Source organism: Strix uralensis, chromosome 1, assembly GCF_047716275.1.
Source record: "Strix uralensis isolate ZFMK-TIS-50842 chromosome 1, bStrUra1, whole genome shotgun sequence".
Lineage (NCBI taxonomy): Eukaryota > Metazoa > Chordata > Aves > Strigiformes > Strigidae > Strix > Strix uralensis.
In genome coordinates, this window is record NC_133972.1 from 147926756 (window position 1) to 147945609 (window position 18854).

An 18854-nucleotide genomic window follows, 5' to 3' on the forward strand; every position below is an offset into this window, starting at 1 on the left:
CATGCTTGGCAGTAAATATGTACATTATCATTATGTAAATAGGTACGTTATCATTATAGCAAAATGATTATGTTCTTTGCTAAATCTATATTCCCTTTCCAAGAATATTATGCAGTTTGAAGTATAATTTCCATTATGCCACTGGGGCTAGAAAAACACTTCAGTTTAACAATAATTAGTATACTGTATATAACAAAATGTTTACTATGGATAAAGATGATGTGCAATCCTAAATCTTTTTAGACAAACAAATGAACGCATTTTCACATGGTATGGTTCAGCTTGAGCAACAAACAGAAGCAGTTTCAGATTAATACCCTTTCCCACATCCAAGGTGAGCATCATATTTTGACATTTTATGCCAACACCACCATGAGCTACAGTAATAACATTTTTAAATTGTATGAGGTGAATGATCTACTGTTAGCATGAAGGAGACTTCATTTCTGAACCTTAAATGGCTGCATGTCACAGGCTGCTTGGCAATGTTATAGTGTTTACATAAAGTCCATTGCTCATCAGTAGGTAAGTATACCAGCACTGCAAAATCGAAATCCTTAGGTTTTAACAATTCAGAAAGTTCTTGTGGTCAAAGAGCAAGGCAAGACCAACTCCTAAGCCAAGCAGCTGTAAGTATACAAAGTACATACCTACATATTTCATGCAGTTACCTGAGAATTCTAGATATGTATGTCCTATAAGACAGAGGTGAAAAAGGTGCTGACTTCTTACAGCAAAGAAATGCTGGCATAAGTAAAATTGGATGAAAGTGTTAATTTTTTCACAGTTTCTTTTGAGGTAAATAAATGTAAATACTTGTCTCTCATTTTCTCTGAAAAAGTGGATTAATTCTTTAGAAGTATGTAAATGGGTTCAAAATGTCTTTAGTTTCTTCTTTTGTTTTCCTTTGAATGCTGCTTTGAACTGAAAAATCAATTTCCAGAAAGGAAGATATGCCAATTAGAATTAAAAAAAAGAAAAAGAAAAAGAAAAAAATAATTTATAAGCTATAAAACACATAATGGCCACATTCTCACTGTTCTTCTGTCCACTTCTGTCACAGGATCATGTATGACATTGAAATTGTGAAAAATATATGAAAATATGCATATGAGTCTCAGCATTCCTCATTGTGCAGCAGCTCCCTTCAGATAGCCTTTTGTGGGAAGCTCAAAGAATACAAAGAATACAAATAAAGAAGTGGGAGAGCCTTTGAGCACTCTCACAGAGATTGTGCATGGTGATTCCTCCTTTCTCATGTCAATAACTAGGTATTTATTTTGCATCTTCAGGCAAACATTGTACAAACATAACAAATGACACGCTACTTTTCTCTGGCATTTCTACTCCCTTGTTACTTCAAAACTTACGACGCGCTTGTGCTCACCACACACATATGTAAAACATTTCTGTGCAGCATGCAATCACACATGTGTCATCGAGTCACTGGTTTGGTTCTCTGACATCTGAAAAGCAGGCTGCTGATGTTGGACTGCCCAGTGTCTGAGGGCAGCAGTGTCCCCAGCCAGGCAGGACCAGTGTGCATCCTGGCCATTCTGCTGGATTGACAACCCCCAGACAGGTCCTGCCTGTGAAGACAAACCAGTTGGGGGGAAGCAGCAGCAGCAGCAGGAAAGAACTGCCCATCTCTCTTTGACATTTCTTTCAGTTTTGTTTCAAACTGATCAAACCACAGGAAAGTCTAACTTTTTACTGACCCTCTTCAAACTTTGGTCTCCACAGCATAGTGCATTACAAAATGAGGTTGTGGCTGGTATAGAAGGAATATTTCCCTTTCTTTTAAACCTGTTGCATCACTGGATTTCCCTCATTCGTCTGTTGTGAGAAATAGTGAACTCCCTATTTACATTCTCTGAAGCATCCATGACTTCATGTACCTCTCCCATATCCTCAGAATGTTTTTTTTAAGCTGAAAAGTCTTAAGCTGTTTAGTCTCTTTGCATACGAAAGCCATACCATACCTATGGATATCTGCTACCCTTGTCTAGGGCACCTTTCCTAGTTCTACCACACCTCCTGCACACAGTATAAGACATAATATATTACCGATTTATAAAATAATACAGTGATGTTTTCAGTCATTTTCCACTGCCATATAAGAGCAGTATAACAGGAAACTCAGATAGTTTCACATAGGCAGCCACAGATTGAAGTATGCAAATAATTGACCAGAGGAGTTGCTGGTCAAATGGAAACAAGCAATCAAAATGAAAAATTTCATTTCAAGTCAACTGGAAGCAAACAGAGCCAAAAATATCTTATTTCCACAAAGCAAACAAACTAGCTCTAAAAAAAGAAATATAATTTATTTCCAGATGAGATTAAAAACTTTCTTTTATTCTAACTGGTAAGGACTTAAGCAATTTTTAAAGGAAACTTAGGGAAAGGTTACCCCAAAGAGCTTAATTTTTTTAAAATTTATGACAAAGAAGGTGGCTGGGGTGAATCACGAAACAAAAGAGTAATACAAGCAAATGGATATAAGCAGGAGTCAAACTAGACCAGGTTTTCCTCTTTAATCTATGCACCACTGTCAATGTATTTGTTATTCTTACTGCTTTGATACAGCCAGCTAGGACATGTACTTGGCAGATTTTCACTGACATTTATCATTAAAAGTCTGGGTCAGTAAAGCCAGTATTGTACCACTTGCACAAGGTTGTGATGTTTGAGCTCAGTCCATTTCCTATGGCCATAAGATTTAAAGGTAATACTTGGGCACCAGCAAAATCATCAAACACAATGTCAGACACAATGGTATCTGGTGGCTAAGTCTTTCCAAGACAAAGAATGAACAGAGGAGGTACCATGGTGGACCCTAAGAAAATGAAATGGAGTGCAAGGAAGGGATCAGTTACACAGACTGTTGCTGTAAGATGGACAGTACTTGTCAGGTTTGCAGCTTCTCATCTCTCCCATGTGAAAAATACAACTGCCATAAGGGCTTGCTGAAGAAGGTTCATGTAGGTACACACATCCTGTAGCTGTCTAATGGAACAGTGGCATAAAGTAGCTCAAACCAAGGGTGAACCAAAGCTTTTAATGGTGGGAATGAATAATCCTTGAAAAACATGTCCATGGAAAAAGAGGGCACTGATACCATTTCAAAGCTTTAAACTTTATAGAGTTAGTACTATTGTTTCTCCAGCTGGTGACATTTTCTCAAGTGTATGCCTCGCAAAAGTCTCTCTCCTCTGTTCAGTTCTCAGGTAAGTGCAGAAGTCTCTTGAAGAAAAGATTTTAGGGACTGAGAAGACTTTACAGCCGAAGAATCAGACACATTCCAGTAGGGGGGAGGAACATGACAGGTTTCTTTCTGCTCTTCATGGACCTTGGCTACCTGCCCTGGGTCTAACAGGAGCTGCTGTAAAATCAGTTTCCAAAAGCTGGTGAAATATCGAAGGGAAAGATTGTCATGGTGAGGCTGTGCTTCGTTGAAGGTCAGATGTTTGTGTTACAATACATCATTAACTGTTTAAAAGAACAGCACGGAAAGTGTTGGAGTGTAGGGAATGGGATCTCTTGATATCTGTATTTTACATGCCACTTTCTGAAAAGAAGAAAATATGCATTCCTCTCCCACCGAATACAAGCAGCCCTGCAGATTGATTTTGGTCCATGCCATGAGGTTAATGCTCAGCTTGATCTGCATTGACATGAAAATACCATCTGTGTAACCCCGGCTTGCCTTGCAGGGAGAAGAGAAGATACAGGACTCAGCAGCTGGTCTCAGCTACTCTGGGAAAAGTGTTCGTCTCCAGACCAAGTTTGGATCCAGCCATATCTGGCAAAAGTATCATAAGTATATCACATGCGTACTCCAGAGAAATCTTAGGAAGCTTAATGGAAGTCAGTACATATGTTGAGGCTGTTACATGAAAAGCATCAGGAAAATCATAAACTGTTCCTATTTCAAAACAGTGCAAGGAAATAAGTATGTGGTATAATAACTTTACAGGACTGTCATGAGTTGCTCATATATTCCTAAATTAACATAAATAATTCAAATGAAGAACTTCTTTTTCTCTTTGGTTAATATTTAAGTAACAGTTTTCACCCCTAAGATGTATAACAGAAAGCTGATTTTCTTTTTGGTAAACATGACATAATACTGAAACTTGCCATAAACATGCAATAACCTGTTCTGTGCATTACACAAAGGAAGGACTAGACTGAATCTCCCTACCTTTCTGATGGCAAGAAAGCAAGTTTGAAAAATTGCTTGTCCCAACAGAAACAAAATTCCCGTATCAGGTCCTTTCCTGATAGGCCAAAGAATTTTTTTTTTCCCTTAAAAATGAGCATATACTCTGTTTATTTAAAAAAAAGTTGAGCTCAGTAAATTTATGCAATCTTTTATGACATAAAAGATTTTAAAAAATATCACATCTGCAATCAGTTTGGTGGATTGATCTACCAGGACTGCATTCACTGGAAGGGAATAAAGGTAATTATAAAGCCACAGGGCCACATTCACCTCAGGTAAAATCAATGTGTGACTGCTCTTCTGTGCTCAAGCGAGATCCACACTCCCTAAATTGCATGGCAACTCTCTTGAAGTTTAAGAGCAGGAGTGAAGCAATTAGAGAGCACTTGCACAAAAGCATCCCTTCAGCTTCTTGGGGTGCCTGCTCCATGTGGCACAGCCTGCGGCAACTCCGTGGGCACACAGCTCTGGTCAGTAGGGGCTGGCTCTACCTCCCTCTGCCCGAGCACACGTGGCTGCTGGGAGATTGTGAGGTGACATGGTCAGCCTGATGAAGTACACAAAAGCTTTTGGCACTGCATATCTGCAATATCATGGACAGTCAAGGAGGCGCCTGTTATAAAAATACACAGTGAAACACAACTGGAGGACTGCTCTTTCTCAAAGGCTAACGTAATGCATTCCTTCTGTTTAGGCTCATTTTCCAGCCTTTCACATTCTTTGTGAACAAGAGTTATAAAACAAGCCTGATGCAGGCCAATTATTTTTACTTTGAAGGCCATTAATCAAGATTGACTAAGAAAATGAAGACAGCTAAGCAAAATTTCATATGTGACTAGAGTGAGATTAAAATAAAACCAGATGGGGATGGACAGAGACGTTAAGCTGCTTTCTCTCCCCCTTCCCTCCCCTTTTTTTCTTTTTTTGACTCATGTAATAAATGTCTTTTACAAATTACAGCACTCTTATTTTCTTACAGTAAATCAAATTGGGTCATAATGTACAAGTGGTCTCATTGCTGAAATGTCAAAAATAGAGCCCGCCTTGTTCTTCCAAAGTAATTCCTCAAATCTAAACCAGCAGTGTGGCCTGACAGTCTATAAACCATCTACCTGGATGCAGATCTCTTTTAAGGTAACTGTCTGTATTTCACAAGTGCCCAACATGAGCCATACGTTGAGATCTATAGCATGCAGACATTTGCAGGGATCTGAATTTGCAGGTCTTACATATATTGCATTTCTACAAATTTCAGGGAATTTATGGAACTAGGACTTTTTCTAAAGATCAAACAACTTTGAGTCAACGCCAACCAGTAGACCTATAAACATTCTGAAAAAGTTTGCGTAATTTTCAGAAAAACTCTTTGCAATGTTAGCTGGTGCAGTCCAACACAGGGGCTACATCCCCAAATTCTACTGTGCTTGAAATGTTAATTGGGTCTGAGATCTGCCCCTGCTCCTATGAGAACACTTATTTTAAGGAAGGGAAGATCATATACATGTAGTTTGAAATTTTTTAAAGTCTATGAATGAGTATTTCAGTTCCCAGATTCTTTTCTTCATCACCTGCCCTAATTAATTTAAATCCATAGCTTTCTTCTACCCATTGATTATAACATTGTAGAAATAGGCCTGGAAGGCATCTCAAGGGATCATTTAAGCCATCCCCTCCACCAAATCAGGATCAGCTGTTCCTAAATGCTTCTTGACAGATGTTTGTCCAACCTGTTTATCAACCCTCCTACAGTAGAGTTTGTATAGGCTTCCTAGCTAATCAATTCTGTTACTATCACAGAAAACATTTCCTAGTGTCTACCCTTAGTCTCTTCTCCTGAAAGTTAAGTCCACTACTTCTTTTGGACATTCATAACAGTTTATTACTTCCCTCTTTGCAGATACCTTTTAAACATTTGAACACTTAGCATACGTTTCTTCAGTTTGTCTCTCCCTAGACTAAACAACCTCACTGCCTTCAGTCTTTCCTCACAGGTCATGTTTTCCAGACCCTCAATCCCTCTTGCTCCTCTCCTTGGACTCTTTCCAACTGATTCCCATCTTTCTGGAAATGCAGTGCACCAAACTGGACCCAGTGCTCCAGCTGTGGTGAGAAAGCAGGAGGACTATTTCGTGTTTGTTACAGACGCCAACATTGTTTAAACAACCCAGTACGATATTTGGGTTTTTGACAACAGCCTGACCTTCCTGACTCATGTTTGGTTTGTGTTCGCTCTGGCCCTCAGCTCCTTCACTGAAGAATGTCTGCTTTGCCACCTACCCTGCCATCTTGAAGTCCACGTCTCAGCCCCAAGAATATTGTCTTATGCACCCTCTTTGCTTTACACCATTACCCTGGTTTGTTAAGATCATTTTCATCCTCCAAAGACTTTGCAGTCCCTCCTGGCTTGATATCATCTGCAGGTTTAATATTCTATCGTCTAGGATCTTAATTAAACTAAGTAATAGCGCTGGGCCCAAGAAAGAGCTTGAAGAATCCATCCTTCTGGTCAGACAATGAACTGGTAGTAACTGCTTTTTCTGTACAGTTTCCCAAGAAGTTACATTCTGGCAAAGTATCCTTCACTTATTTTTGTTGAATATCACATGAGACAGTGTCAAAAACCTTACTAAAGTCAAGATGTACGACATCTACTTCTTTGATTTATCCAGAAGGCCTATTAACCTTAATTTACTTCTATAGTGAGTTATCTGGCATGTTTTGTTCACTTCTACTCAGTTATTTATTGCTCTGTTATCTTGCAGATGCTCCCAGAAGTCTGTTGGATCTTTGTATTTTTTCTGCAGAGGAAGTGAGTCTCACTGATTTTAAATCTGTGAGTCCACCTTTATTTTTAAGTGACAATGATCTATCATACACTGTTTTTTTTTTTTTTCTTTTTTCCTTTTTAAGATAATGCTGAAGTTTATGCTTTATGAGTAGCAGAATATTTTGAAATAACAGCCTGCTCCATACAGTCTTGAAGATCATATTCCCCTTGTGTTATTTCTTTCTGTATCTTTCCTCCATGGGACTCTTGTCACAGTTTATTTGTTTATCACTTTCTTCACAGTACTTGTTCTGTCCCAGCCTATTTTCTCCTTCAGTTCTCTCTTGCTGTCCCTTTTCTGACTCTGATAAATGGAAGAGTAGTTCAGCAACATTCAAGTGCAACTTAAGCTTTTGAACCCAAGGTATTTGAGGTGCTTTAGTATAAAGGTCAATTCACCCAATTCCTGCTTCTCACATTCACATATCTTTATGAACAGATCACACAGTTGTCTCTGAAAGGAAAACTGCTTAGGAGCATAAAGAAGCTGTGCACTCTGCCTTGTCTTTTCTGAGATCAAAGAGATGTGAGTGTGCTGCTGATAGTAGCTTTCAAGAGATGTTACTGATGGCAAAATTCAGTAGCTGTCTTCCTGGATGCTTGTTTATCTCTATCACATTCCCTTTCCTTAATTTAGATAAACATATACCTAGGTGAATCCTCCATTGTCTATTGACCTTGGTAATGCCTTTATTCATCTCATTTCCATGCCTTACTTGGGGACGAATAAAAACACAGAGGTAGTGTTACTACAGTGTACAGAGATGGATGAAACAAAAACCAGAGACCTGTTCTGACTTCCACAAAGCCTCAGTGTTTAGGAAGGACAGTGGTTTTATGACATTGGATTTTAGATAGTCCACCCTAAAAAATTCAATAAAGTAAAATAAAATTTTAAAATAAGAAGGTAAATTATAGCTTAAACTTTCCTATTTGCTTAAAGGTGCTTTGAACTAATACTATTCCTCCAATCCTGTGACTCTGAATCCCATGATATCCATTTTATAAAGGGCTTTCTAAGAAGCCGAGACTTTCCTGAAACAGTAACACAATAAGTACCTGAAGTACTGTGTTGAGCTCTGGAGCCCCCAACAAAAGCATAACGTGGACCTGCTCAAGCAAGTCCAGAGGAGGCCACGAAGGTGATCAGGGGGCTGGAGCACCTCCTTTACGAGGACAGGCTGAGAGAGTTGGGGTTGTTCAACATGGAGAAAAGAAGGCTCCAGGGAGACCTTCTAGTGGCCTTCCACAGAATCACAGAATCATCAAGATTGGAAAAGACCTTGAAGATCATCTAGTCCAACCATTAACCTAACACTGACAGTTCCAAACTACACCATATCCCTAAGCGCTATGTCAACGCGACTCTTAAACACCTCCAGGGATGGGGACTCCACTACCTCCCTGGGCAGCCCATTCCAACACCTAACAACCCATTCTGTAAAGAATGCTTCCTAATATCCAGTCTAAACCTTCCCTGGTGCAACTTGAGGCCATTACCTCTTGTCCTATTGCTTGTTACTTGGTTAAAGAGGCTCATCCCCAGCTCTCTGCAACCTCCTTTCAGGTAGTTGTAGAGGGCGATGAGGTCTCCCCTCAGCCTCCTCTTCTCCAGACTAAACAACCCCAGTTCCCTCAGCCGCTCCTCGTACGACATGTTCTCCAGACCCTTCACCAGCTTCGTTGCCCTTCTTTGGACACGCTCGAGTAATTCAATGTACTTTTTGTAGTGAGGGGCCCAAAACTGAACTTCCAGTACTTAAAAGGGGCTACAGGAAAGATAGGGAGGGACTCTTTATCAGGGAGTGTAGTGATTCAAACCACAACACATACTGTTTTAAAGCAGAAGGATTAATCCATTTTTTTGCATTCTTCATGAAAGTTCAGCATCTCTCCTCTGTTGCTGCACCTGACCCTTAGGTTATCAGAGCACTGCACAGAAGGTGCATAGCCAAACCTTGTTAAAAATGTTGGTGGTCTGAGGCTTTCCAGGTGCCCTCCAGAACTCAACTTGTTCCCTAAACATCAACACCTGCCTATGAACTCTGCATACTACTCTGCTTCCCTGCTCAGGTGTTTCCTTTGTCACACGTACCAGTAATGATCTGCAGATGGGCTGAGTTGCTGGCTTGTTAGTTGCTCCAAGGCATGCCTCAGAGAGGAAAGACTTAATCCAGATGGGATTTAACCTTCAGCATTGCACAGGCTGTCCATTTGAAATCATCATCCAATACCAGAGAGTGCAAAACTCTTTTTCACAGTACGTGGTGAGAGACATTGCCATTTCAACACAGTGGTAAGCAGCTAAAAAAATTTTTTTAAAAAATCTGTGTTCATTAGTATTCACTGATGATTCATGTCAGAACAGCCAGAGCCTCCTGGTCCTGCTCTTTCGCATGGCTGTCGCTAAAGAGATTCTCCTGCCTACTCGCCAGATACATTTTATAGCCCAAGCAGTGCAGCTCACTGAGGTGTTTTGGCCAGTGTTAATGAAGTGGAATTTATGGCAAAGGTTGAAAGACAGAATAACAAAGCAGGTAATTTTCTCTAAGAAATATGGAGTTTGTGGTCTGTTTCCATTCCCAGAGGTAAGGGGAGGGAGGAAAACCTAATAAGTAAGACATAAGAGTCCTAAGACTTGAGCTCAATTTAAAGTGCTGCTTTGAACTTCTTGTGCAACTGCGAGCCAGCCTCCATGTATGCCTCCATTTCTGAGTGAGCATCTGTGGATTAAGATCAGGCATGGTGGTTACGAGCAATGTAGAAAATCCTCACATGAAAAAACACCTCAAGAGGAAGCTGTGAAGTTATTCCTTATTAGTTTGGGACTGGACAAAACATAAATCTGTATTTCATTTGAAGTGCTTACATCAGATTGTTGTGAGGGCTTTCCAAAGGTCCTCACTTGAGTCTAAGGTACAGCTTGTTTAGGATACTCAGGAAGCCAGGGAAACTTTCAAACCAGAATATGAGTTTCTGCTGACTCCTATATAGAGGATAAAACATTAAGACAAATTTTCAACAGCATCCAAGTAGATCTACTTGTGTAGAAATCTGGCTCCAAACATGCCCTGCTCTGCTTCTCCCTCACCATCCACTAGCCTTCCAGCAGATCACCCTGCATCCTTTCTGTGAAAACCCTGAACTTCATCATGAAGTGGACTCTGCTACTTGTGTTCTCTCACCTGCTCCAAAGGCCACATCACAGCTATGCCTTAACCCATGCTTCCAGGGTTTCTTGCCAGCAGAGAAGGTAAGCTGAACAGTCGTGGATTCCTAGGGGGACGCATCTAGTAGCCAGGCAGTCCTACCATCAGCTTCTGGGCAGGAATCTCATCAGCAGTACTTTCAGCACATGTGATATGATTACACCATAGTGTTCTGGTATAACCACATTACACTTTTTTACTTTTTTCTAAAAATATATTTAAATGACATTTTATCTGCTATTCTTAAGGCTACCTCAAATCTTCAACTACCCCATCAGCCAATAGCTGTGCTACTGAGACACATTTTGGTGGCCACCTATACGGAACAAACAACTCTACTCCAGAACAGTAACACTAACTGAAGAATTGTTTCTGGAGCCCTTCTAGTTCCTAAGTCTTACCTTGATTCCTTGTTTTGTGTCAAACATGTATCTGCTGACCTTAGCTCCTTATTTCTTCCTGAAGACATTCCACCAGCAATTACTGACACCCTTGTTTATGATTATGGCTATTATATTTACCAGATGTCAATGAAGGGATGCATTTGTCTCCTTGGTGTACAAATTTGTACTGAAGAGATTATTGCACAGAAAAATTAAGGTATTTTTATCCAGTCACTACCTATTTGGAATAAACTCTGAGGGAATTAATTTTGTTCTCTCCTGGATGGATGAATTCACATAAAGAGAAAAAAGGAGTTTTATCTCTTGTAGGGAGGTAACAGTTCACTTTAGGATAGGAGATAAAAAGGATTATGGAATTTTAGAAATAATGTCTTTCTTCTCCCTGGGCTGCCCTTGTTTTGCCTATGGCATCATTCCTAGAATATCTAGGCTGCATGCAGAGCTGAAGAGTAGTGTTCTGTCATCAGTCACACAAAGTAACATATAGATGTGCAGTCCTAGTTAGGAAGGCTATGGTCAGATTCTTACCTGGCTACTTTAAATGCCTTTGCCATACAACCTCTCACACCAAGGAAAATCAATTAAGAATCTTTTTCATGCTGTACAAGACAATGATCCATCCCATGTTAAATTCACTGTCTTCACTAATTTGGCATAACAGTTAACACTTCAGAGCATGCAGCTCACTTCCAGAGTCTTTGTGCACACACAGTCCAGTTGTTGTTCAAATATCTCTGACTTACAGCACAGACATACAGCATAGAAAGTACTTCAAAGACATAGCTGTCTGCCCCTTCTTTCTCAAATCCTACCATATTACTGAATGCTCTCTCTCTGACATGTCCAAGCTTTGCTTTCACATATTTTTTTCCCACATATAACTAAACTACAAAAATTATTTATTTGAAAGCCAAATACATGCAGAAGAGACAATTATCAAAGTTTGATGCAGCACATGGTTGGTATGAGTGCAGTTTGCCTACTAGCGTAGTTGAGGCATGCTAACTTCTCTAACTAAAAGCATGGAAGAGAGTGACGGTGGGTGTTAACATCTGGCGACCTGCGGCTCCTCAGCCTGAACAGTGCAGTCAAATGTTGCTTACAGCTCCATTGACTGGGAGCAACCCTCAGCACAGATCTGGAGTAAAGTGTGAACTCATGCCTCTGGTCTAGAGTACAGTATTTAAAGCATTTCACTGACATCACATCCACATTGTAAGAATATAAATTAGTATCAGTCTAAGGAAACAACACTCTTGAGTTAAGTCTATTTCATGATCATCACTACCCTAAGGGAACTTTTGCTCTGTTGGACTCTTTTCAGAGTAAGAAATTAACCTCTGAGATTAAAGTGAGAAAGTGAACTGCATATGGATATGTCAAAAGAACAGGGAAAAGAGCTGGACAAGCATCTGGAAAAAATCAAGTTCACCCCTGCTTAGATTCTTCCAAAACAAGATTCTTAAAAGTTTTATTGGGCACCTGAGAAATGTCTCACAGTCAGGTTTTTCACCTGGTGGAAAATGTGGGAGGTGCCAGTTGCAGAACAACCATCAAATCTATCGCACCTACTTATTTTCTTGTTCTGTAGGCAAGTGGTGGACTGATATTTCTAGATGCCTCTCTTATGTGCAAGAAGTTTCATCCTGTTCTCTGCTTTGTGGCCCCACATTTTCATCAGGACCTATTTTGTCTCTACAGCACCAACAGTAGCTGTCGCCTATGAGAGGCCAGTTATGGACCATCCAGACACTTGAGCGGCTCAGGCACCCGTGTTCTAACCCACCATTCCATGCTTCAGCAGGACTTCAGATACTATGGAGCTCAGTAACATAAACTGACTGCCTATGAATTTCTCAGCAGAGATGTAGTTGCCAGAATTTTAAAGTACTGTGCCTGAGAAATTACTGTGATGCTAGTTGCTAGTGAAGCCACTCCTTCATTTCTGTCAAATCTGCAGAACTTGAGTGTGCTGGCCTTAGCTTAGAAAGTTGCCCTCGCCCCTCACCACCCCATCAATTTCCACCTTGGGTGGGAAATCGGTGCAAAAGTGTTCATCAACCTTATCAGTTCACCATCAGCCTCAATCGAGTTCCCTTTATCACACACTGCCCTGATCAAAGACATCCTCACAAATACCAGATCCCCGTTCACAGTTACTCTGCTCATTTTATGCTAGTTTCTGTTGGGCATCGAGGTGTTTTTGTTTTATAATTCAGTTGAGGCACTTGAAGGGGGACATAAAGAACAGTTTTCAGACAAGCATCCTGGTTTGGCAGCCTCTATTCCCACTGAAGCAAAAGTGAGTTTTACAGATTTCACTGAAGACACAGCTACACCAAGAACAAATATGTCCAAGCACCTCACTCCAGCTGTCTTGTCTTGTAGGTGAATGTTCTTCCCTTTAAAGAATATGCTTAAGGGGGCTAAACATATATGTAGAGAGATTATCTCCTGTGACATCTGTGACATCTAAGATGAATGAATAGTGGGTACTTAAACTGAAATTCAAGAAAGCATTGAATGAGTCAGAGCAATTAATTCGAGGTCTGCCAGACCAGTTAGCCTATGACCCCTTAAACACTCAGAGGTAGACGCAACATTTAAGTTAAATACTTCTAATGGTAGTCTTACTACTTCCATTGATTCTAGAGGGAACCAGAATCTGCTAGTCTAAGAAAGAAATCTAAATCAATCATTGTCCTCTAGAACAGAGACACTGATGTATACAATCCCAAAAGATCCCTTCATCAGTTTGAAAAGTATGTGGATCAAGTTCTCACCTCCTTTACACCCTTGGCAGACACACTGGGTCCCAGGAGATTTTGCAGCTATAATAGAAAAGAATTTAAATCATTGAGTCATAAAGACCACTTCTGCATCTCTTTCCTTCTCCCTTCTCCCTCTTCCAACTTATCCTTGTATTCTGCTTTGAGATGCTTTAAATGTATACACATGAAAATTGGATGAGGATTGTTATGTTCATCTAATTAATTTTAGCATTCCAAATTAAAAAAACCAACAAACGTACAAGTTTCTGTTTTACCAGGAAATCACTTTTCTTTTCCTCTACACTTCCAAAAAATTTTTTTGTTTGTCTGCTAGTTTTTTGTAGCTTGGATTTTTTTTTTCTCTCCAGGAAAGCATGTCCTACATACAAATTGGTATGACAAACCCAAGCAGATCCACAGGCAATTATTTAGGGAAAATGTTTGCCTTATACATATTCAATGACAAACTGAAGTGTTCCTGTATAACAGCTACATAATATATATTTCAATAAATTATTTAAATGTGTATTTATGTAGAGGATCTGAACAGCACTGAGAGTATTTTTCTGATGCATGAATGGATGTCTTGGTCTGGAGAAGAGAGCAATGCCGATTCTGCTAAGTAATATTCTAGTAAATTGGGACTGCAAGCTTCTTCACTCCACATTCTCTCCCAAGGACAGGTACTTCAAAGCTACTGAAGGTTTGAGGATGCCCTATGTGATTCCAGGACACTCCCTGCTGATCACAGTCTGTATTTCCTCTTCCCCTTCTCTGTGCCAGGGTATCTGGCTGCATCTTCCTTGCCCAAGTGCCTGCATTACCATGCCTTCTCATTGCGCTTGGTGGTACGTAAGCATCCCCTTGTACTTGTGTGCCCTCAGCTCTTTCCACTATTATTACTGATTATTTTTCTGAGAACTAAACCATTCTGGATGTCAACACATTCCATAAGGAGGATGGTACAGATATGATATAGATTAGAGAAGAGCTATCCAAGCTGAGTGCAGGATGTTGCAGCTGGCAACACTTAAAAAATCATTAATAAGTGATATCTCTTTCAACTACATCCCTTCCATGATCCGTTCCAGTCTCTCATGTTCCTCTGACATCAGATGAACAAGACGGGTTTTATGATTTAACTTTGCTTTTTCAACTTTTTTCTTACATCCAAATCCATGACACAGATTTTGCTTCTTTCTGCCAGTGTCTTCTCCATTATTCAACATTAGTTAGAGAGATAAGACTTGTTAACTTAAATGGGTGCAGAGTAGAATATTTAGATTGATGTATAGAGATGTTGCTCATAAAAGCATGCACAAGGCCTTGACAAAATCATGCAACCTGTTTTCTCCAGGCAGTTTAAATATTTTCCAATGTAGCCAATGACTAGACTTATCCACTATTTTATTCATGAAAACAGTGTCAAAATGAGAAATAAGGGCATTCTGCTTCCTCCCCTAATTTGAAATATCATCTTGAATTGGAAATGAAACAGTTTTTTAAAAAATCTTTACATGCCTCAAAAAGATTTTTTTATGCCGAGACATTTAATTCCCTCCCCCCTTTCAAACTGTGATTTTTTAGACAAGTGAGGTTTTTTCCAAATGCCCTCAACTCCCATGAAATAGTTCCAAGGCATCCTCTCCAGTTATGTCAATCAGTTTCAGGCAGTCTGCAAAGAGACATGACATTTCATAACAATGACATACCAGCCTGGGAAATGATAGGTGGGAAATAAGCAGTTTTCTCAAAATAATCTCATTCATCTACACAAATTCATATTATATATATAAAATGTTACCTTTCTTCAACTTAACCTGGTTAAATGCAAAAAATATTAAAAAGTGAATTAAAAATTGAAGGGCTTGCTACCTGGGAAAAGATTCAGTTTTCACAAGTAATGAGTGGGAAGAAAAAAATGTCTGATTTCTCTGCTGCTCATGGGTATTTTGATTGAATTTAACACATCTCAAGCTGCCAAAAGCCAATGCTACTCATATGAAGCAGCACTGCTTCTCCAATTAAAAAGTGGAAGCGCAGCTGCTTCCAGGCAAGTGGAAAGGAAAGTTGGCTTGAGTGGCAGCAAAAGAAGAGGAAAAAAAATAAATAGATGTGCTAATTTCTTTATATGAAGTTTTTTATTTGGTTGTTTTTTCAAGCAGTCAGCTGTTGTGGTCATAAGAAGCCATCGTGACACAGGTGGACTCACTGTTATCATGCATTACCAAAGGAAACACGGAAATGTGAACTCCTTCCCTATTCCCCTCCCCCTTATTTTCTTTTTAACATTTTTACCAGCTTGTAGGCCCACTCTTGTTCCCTCTCTCTTTTCCTTTCCTGCTGGGAAAAACTGTATATATTGGACCCTTGGAGTTCACTTCTCAAGAATAAAAAGATTAACAGAAATCTTTTTTTTGAGATACCTCAGAAATAAGACGTGTGTATGATGTGCCTTCTTCTGTAGTGTTTGATCAAATATGGATATTTTAAAAAGGTGGAATCCAATCCAGCTGGAGTACTGGTATTTTCTCATCCTTCCTATTGGACTGATGTGCAGTCTAGATCTACTACTAGCTCATCTGTCAATATTGTGCTTAAATTTGTACACAACAAGAGTTGTGAAAAGCAATAAAAATGTCTTCATTTCATGATAGTACACAGACATGCTTAACATCCAAAATCAACCACATGCAAATTTTATTGTTCTGACATTAATTATCATACCAATAAAAGAACGCAGAAAGTAACCAGATATCACAGCTCTTTTCCATTCTTCTTCAGACTGTTGGCTTTATGCGACATAAATATATAAACAAATTAATAATACAGCTTAAAAAGGAAACCTGCAAACAATTAAAGATGGCAACAAGACACAAGATTCAAACATTTTCAGATCCTAGAATATATTAGAAGTTGGAACTCACAAATTGGTCTGAACTTTCCCAAATATCCATAAATCATTGCCAGCTCAAATTCTAGATCAAAGCACACCTTTTGAAAGTATTTGGAATTCAGACATAAGTTTGTGCAGCTTAAGAGATGAGACATCATCAGGTTACTGAGAGTTAACAAATTACTACATATTAACTAAGCTAAGTTATATGAGTGATTTAATTCTTCACTAAATGTGAAATATTTTGAAGAGGATTCAAATAATCCCTAAAACTTTGTACTCCCTGTGGCGTATGTACATAGAGAGTCCATCTGTACTGACTTGTAGGTACTTGTGCTGTGACAAAAACTCTTTTCCAAGCCTGATTTTTAAACTATGTATATAGATAAGAAAATAGACCACATAAGTTCTATACCAGATAATTTCTGGTGGTGGAAGATGGACCAAACTACCCTACATGTGTTCAAGGCCTAACAAAGCAGGCAATATATGTCCTTCCCCTAAATGAACTGTCAGATGGACTGAGCTTTCAGAACTGCCTAAATCACACAGGAACTTAGACTGCATTTTAAAAATGTGATATTAGTGTCCAACAGGCAGGGTTTCCTAAGGCAATTTGTCATTTAACGTTGTGGGTACATGTCAAGTCGGATTTTCAGAAATGCCCAAATCCCACCAAAATCAATGGGACTCAAGTCAGTCCCACTGAAATCAATACCAAATCAATACTCAAATGTTACTTCACAGTGACAGGCAACCTTTCCAATGGCTAAATGCAACAGAGTTGCCAACCCTCTCATGCTAATGATTGATAAATAAAATAATAGACTATTTTAAAAAGTTTACCTCTATCTACCTTTCAGATGTACTTGGAATATTTTGCTTGCACGAACTAGGAAGAAAGAAAGTATTCAGCAGCTTAGTGCTAGGCACATGGCTAAAGTAAATCATGCTACTGCCATGTCAAAGAGTAAAATTAATTGTTATTAAAGTTAATGCCTAGAACAAATAACAACACATTTCTCTTATCTGGAAGAGTAAAATGGCAACTCAAGCTTTGTGGCTGCTTTGCTGTAAGAAAAATCAACTACAAAAGATTTCTTCATAAGGCCTTATAAGGTCAAAAGAATCAGTGTCATTGTTTTTGTTCTCCTTTGTTAATTAGATACATATTACCATAAAAAATCTTCATTAAAAAAACCCACAAACAAAAAACAAACAAAAAACCTCTAGCAGTATTTCTGGGTTTGTTACTTTAATTCTATTTCTGTCCTGAAAACCAGATGAAAAAGCAAGAACGGGCTAACTGTACTGAACAAATTTATTGATAAGTAATATATTCACCATAAAAAGAGATTGATATTATTTCTGAATTTAAATGTCATTCTGAAAAAGAATGTGATAAAAAAATAAAATCAATTGAAACTTGAAATAAAAAACAACTTTGTGGGTTTGGCTAGTGTTTTGAAATAACTAGGTTTTTCAGTTCACCTCCCTTGATATACGGCAACATTATTTTATTAGTGGTAGGTTTTACTGATATAATTATTTTCATTTGCTGAAATGCCTAAGGTGTTCTTTGGCTTGATCTAAACCAAAGTTCTGACCCTAAATTTTCAACTCTATTATCAAATTACAGATAAAAGTATAACACCCCCAAACACCATTTCCAATAAAGTAATTTTTTAAAAAATATTTGGACACTATGAAAAGTCATTGTTCACAGATGTGAAGGCTTGACTCTTAAGGCATCCTGTAGAAACGCTGCCTTGACAATACTTTATCTGAAGCAAAGTAAATTTTTCAAAAGTACCTTGGTGGAGTGATACCCAAATTTCTGAACAGCAGGTCCTATGCCTTGATTCTGTTTATGGATAGTCATTTTCAGTTAAAGGATTTTTACCAACTAGAAGAAAGCTCACTTTTGCAGATATATAATGTATCTATTGAGCTGCCAACAAGGCTTGCTAGAATTGCTACCCTGACAGAGCCATCTAAATGCAAACCTGGCTTAAGATCCACTCTTAGGAAATAAAAATATTTGGTGGTGAGGATTCCTCCTTAGAGATCCTTCCTGTGCAGATGTGATGCTTATTGACAAGTATGCCTCACCCATCCCTTGGATGAAACAAACTATGCTGGCAGAAGGATTTGACATTTCAACTAAGAGTATGTTAGGGAATCTGTCCATGTAAAAGCGTCATAAAAAATAAATTACACTACCAGCTCACACAACTGTATTAACAAATGTTGTTAAGAGCAGAGCTGTCCTGTGCAGAGAAGAGGATTGTTTGGGGAGGGGCAGGGGAATCTATCTGAGATAACTTCAGGTGAAACAAAGCAGACTTTAAGAGCTGTGAGCCGGTGCTAGGCAGAGCTGTGTGTTTTTAATCTCTAAAGCGAGGAGCACTAAGGCTTTGTGCAACTTCATTAGTGCATTAGTGCTGGGATTACAATCTGACCTTGCTCGCCAATCTGAAAGCAGACTCAGACCCTCACTGTTCATCATTACAGGCAAG